At 31.6% G+C, this 5,098-nt stretch overlaps 1 long non-coding RNA gene across 2 annotated transcripts; it reads right to left on the reverse strand.

Annotated features, from left to right (window-relative positions):
- Positions 1–864: 864 nt before the first annotated feature.
- On the reverse strand, positions 865–4,520 carry LOC148606061 (uncharacterized). Of its 2 annotated transcripts, none has more exons than XR_015915402.1 (4): positions 4,330–4,520; positions 2,825–2,921; positions 1,607–1,659; positions 865–945 (listed from the first exon to the last, which is right to left on the reverse strand). It is a non-coding gene; the product is annotated as an uncharacterized LOC148606061 (long non-coding RNA). The 2 variants fall into 2 exon arrangements; XR_015915401.1 differs by having other exon boundaries at positions 2,822–2,921; positions 4,330–4,519.
- Between the last annotated feature and the right edge of the window lie 578 nt (positions 4,521–5,098).

Raw genomic sequence — 5,098 nt, forward strand, 5'->3', positions numbered from 1 at the left:
GGAAATGTATGGTATTTTATAAACATCATGCAGTGATATTATTTCAGATCTACTATTGCCATGTTAACTAACTTATACCCACCAATATACTTAAATGGAATAGGAAATTATGTTCTCTTACTTCTGAGCAAGAAAGCCGAACCACACGCAACATAAACTATCACAAAATAACCCGAAAAAAGAAACCAAGTACACCAGTAGTTTAAGAGAGTAATCAAGGGAACCAAGGTTATAGCGGTAATCAAAAGAATGTAATCCAGGGACAAAGACAAGACATGGAAAACAGACATACACAACAAAGAACAAGCCTCCTCTGGTGTTCTAGAAACCTGCTGGAAGTATCATAAAGCCCACCCGTTTAAACAAAATCAATATCACTCTCTTCCTTATTCTAAACCTGTTGCGTTTGCAATAAGACTTTAAAATATTCCAATAATATTTTCAAGCTGAAATCCGTGTTTTTAAAGAAATTTAATACATTGTGAAATACCTTACTAAAACTGAAATATATTACATTTCTGAAAAAAAAAAAAAAAAACAACAAATTAATCATCGTGACTGCAAAATTTCACGCACTTGAACATTATAGTACAATAGATCTATTTCGACTCAGTAACATTACTGATTAGAGCAAAGAGAATGGTTTGACGAGGTCGCACCGTATAGGTTATTAGAGCACAAAGTCAGGAATGACAAAGCTCTGTTTTCAGAGGCAATTTATAGCCACAGTGAAGATAATCTATTACGACTCCGTAACAAACCCGAATCGACCTTTGAAAGTTCAACATTTATCATTAAAGACATTACTATTCATCGCATGGACAATGTAATGTTAGAATGCTATCTGTACAAAAACATATGGGGTAAATTTCTCTTATTTTTTTATTAGTTAAACAAGTATTGTCTAATGTCTGCAACGTCCCAGAATCAGCCAACGTAATAACCCTGAAAAAGAAATAACTACGTATTTGTGTGTTAAGAATATCAAACAGATTTTAAATTTTCAATACCTTCTAATCCTCAGCCCTGAACTACTGGCATAGTTTCTCTTAAATGAACCAATTTTATGAACTGTTTACAACATTACATGTTATTTGTCTACCTATCACTCTTTAGACTTCTCTCTTATCAATAGAATCCAAACTTATTTGTATATGTGTTTTAAATTCCTGTTTACGTATGGGGACGCAATTTGAAGTAGATGGGAAATCAACATTGTTTGCAATAAAACACAATATAGCTATGTTTATCTCCAATCGTTGTTGTGCATGACTTAACTTCTTTTTGTATGCGTAATAGCGAGGACAATATTGAATTGTATACAATTTCTCGTTGGTTATATTGTAAAATTGTTTTGAAATCAAAATAAAAATCTTTCGGATGATCTTGAGTCTTTGATACACTGTACATCAGGATTGTTTGTTCAAATAAAATAGGATTCACTAGAGTTACAACCATCCTTTCAAACACGGTGATAAACTTAACGGAAGCTACAAAAAACAGATGCTAAATTGCGATTCAGTTGAATACATCAATGGATAATGAAATGAGAAAATAGAACTAGTTATGTACCTTTATGAAACATTTGCAATAATTTATTACATACCGGATTTACACAGTCCGGAACATGACATTTTCCGGCCGGGCAACAAATTTGTCCTGTTTGAAATGAAATAATATGAACGTGTATGATTATTATATTATTTACATGTATCATATCTACATATGGTTCATCATTTAATATAAATTAAGCTAGAGAGTTCAAACAAAACCATATGTTTTATTTTGAAACGAGTTGTCCAATTGAAGAAATCATGTAAAATATAGCAACAAATTAAATAAAAAAAAAACAAAAACAAAAACAAAAACGAAACAGACTGCAAAGAAATAAATCAAAAACGAAAGATGACATTGACCATCTGTAGCACAACGACACACAAGAATCAATATGCTGTAAAATAGTATATTGACTGTCGTAAAATTTCATTTCACCCTTGTTCAAACATACTTGATATTCGACCAACTAACCCATTACTTGTTTGTTTGTTTGTTTGTTTGTTGGGGTTTAGCGCCCGAGCAGCAATTAAAATAAAAAGCTATATATATAGAACAAACTACTAACACATTTAATTAAAGGGAGTCATTGTGTATACAAAACCTTATAGTCAAGCTTAAAACACCTGTAACGCTAGTAAGATTAAAAGCTCCACAACTCTGAAAAGAAATATTGATAAAAATGACAAAAGAAAATAGAAAAAGATTTGGGATCTTCCTTCCCTAAAAGTTTTTTTGGCCGGGTATATAAAAGAGGAAAGAAAAACTACGACATGTTGAACATAAATTAGGGGTATAATTCATGATTAAGGAATGTAAGTACGTCATGAATAGATTATTATATCTGAGTGATTGAAAAATACCAGGACAATAGGTGTTGACACATACTATTTAAATAGGAACTATTCTACCATGCAATAGTTGTAACGATGCTTCTTTTGAAATTACCACGTGTTCAACGTGTTCAATTTATAACGAAAATGTATTTTCCAACGATTATTTTTAGTAATTTATTTTTGATATCAGAACTTCCTAAAAAAAAATTGCATTTCTTGAAGATTTATGATTTTTTTCTTCATATTCTGAAGAACATTAAGGGCATTTGAGCATTTATTTAATTTGGCACTATCTGAGGTTAAAATCCCGGGGAAAATGGCCCATGTTCTTCTAGCCACCAGAATCTGCATCGGCAAGCCATTTATGAACATCTCATCAAAATATTACTAAAAATTTAGCTGCATGTGAACATTAAGGAAAAAACACTTACCACCACTACAATCACTGTCGGTGTTACACCCACGGAGAATGAAGGCTCTAGCACAGAAATGGAGATCGAATGGCGGTGGCTTCGGACAAATCCCGGTGCTCTAATAAAATATTTACTCGAAATGAGGTAATGTATAGATGTATTATATTGGATATTTTTTTTTTTGTAAATTTAAGTTATAAAGAACCTTGACTGATTGTTAATAGAACGTGATTGATTTTTGATAGACACATGACTGATTGTTGAAAGAACCGTGATTGCTTACTAAAAGAATCATGACTGATATATGAATGCTACCATTTTCTCTATTTATTGATAAATTCGATTTTTTTAAATAACTAAAACATCATTGTTAATAAGAAAAGAAACCTAAGAATTCCCAATATTCATTTCATGAATAAATCTATGATTGATTGATTATTGTGGTTTAATGCCCGCGAATCAATATTTCAGGTATATTCAGGCGATGAACATGAAATGATGATGATGAAATGAAATATGGGATGGTACACATGGATAATAGGGTGGACAAATTGAGATTGCCAATAGAAAAAAGGGAGAGATGGGTAGGGTCGGGCAATTTAGCCTCCTGTGGTGGAGTGCAAAGTTTCCTATTCCTATCGAATACCACAGCAGGATTCTGAAAACTATTTAGTCATCTTTTACGACAAGCTTAGCGCTGCTGCGGGTCTATTCTTTTGACACCCGACCCGCACTGGGCATGAACAAATATAAGATATGATTGAATATAATTGGGTAATGCTATTACCGGGTACTTATATGAATGTGTTAAAGGAAACATTAAACTTTCAACAACAAAAATGAATCGATTAGCGAGCAGGCAAGTACCATGTATATACAAATCAATCGATGTAACATTTTGTTTCTAATATATTGATGACCAACAGTTACTTAAACCACGACCGATAATATAAAACATCAACAGTTGCAGGGAATTGACCCTTGCTCACCTAAATTAAATATTATTTTTGTGGTATGGAAGCGTTGTTCAAGCATTATTTTTTTTATTTTTTATAACTGCATTTTTATATACTTTTGTAATAATGAATGTCGCTTTAATGCACCATTTTGTATGCCTTAAAGTCAAAATATAGCACATCCAACATCAACGCTTATTTTCAGATTGTCTTCGTTTTAGCCGTAATTATATATGTAAAATGTTAATTGTATCAACAAATTCTTAATGGTCATAAGTTTCTAAAAATCACCTGTCAATGTACCTTAACTTAACATGGAAACTGTTCAATAGATAGACAAACCTACATGTTCATTAAAACAATCTTGTGATGGGTTAATTTCATTACCACAATGTCTTTGCTCTTTAATAATGTAGGTGCCATCAGATAAAATGCCTTTTCCCGATTATATTTATGTTTCAAGTTATGTTAAATAAAATTTACATTGCTGAATAAAAAAGCTACAGTTAGTATACTAAAAGTCAAAACTAAATGATTCGACACAATTAAATACTGACAACTGAGTCTTACCTTACTTAATTGAATACATGTTACAATAAATATCACGATCCATGTCCACTGCATTATATTTTAATTTCAACCTTCGTACAAGTGTCAGTGTGTATATGCAAATTGTTAATAAATTGTATCTTCTTCTGTCAATTTATATCATTTCACTTGCATTGACACTTTCTTTAGTCACTCACATGAGTAGAAATGATTGATTTATTCAAATAAGCAAAATGTTTCCTTAAAGGTGTTACAATGCATATACCAATAACCTTTCAAGGTTCTTTTTCTCATTTCAATACTGTTTAGATTAAGGTAGACATATAATTCCTTCAAAAACGGCTGTATGTAGCTCAGTTAGAAAGTGCATCGCAAAACATTGATCACTGGTGTCCACAATTCAAGTACTCTATGCCGCTGCGTGCAATATGATGAATTTTATATTTCTACTTTTTTTTGGTCTTGGAAATCTACCTTTTCAGAAGTCGTTTGATCAAATTGTGTACACAAGGACAACACAGATCTTGCATGTAAAACAAACAATTTGGGCCTTTCTTTTGCTAGTTTCAATTTATATTTTTTAAAGATTTTTAAGGACGTTTGAAAAATTGATTAATTTAGAAATTAGTTAATTGCTCCACAATCATGGTTAAAATAACAGACTGTTGCTTAAAACAACAAAAATTGGTAAAACAAAATTCTTTCGAACTGAGGATTGCTAGGCCTACTGTGTATCTGCATTTTAAGCAGATTGTATTGTTTACTAAGTCTTTTTATTAATACATTTGGT

This window comes from Perna viridis, chromosome 9 (genome assembly GCF_037379345.1).
Source record: "Perna viridis isolate PV_CMFRI_1.1 ecotype Kerala chromosome 9, ASM3737934v1, whole genome shotgun sequence".
Taxonomy (NCBI): Eukaryota; Metazoa; Mollusca; class Bivalvia; order Mytilida; family Mytilidae; genus Perna; species Perna viridis.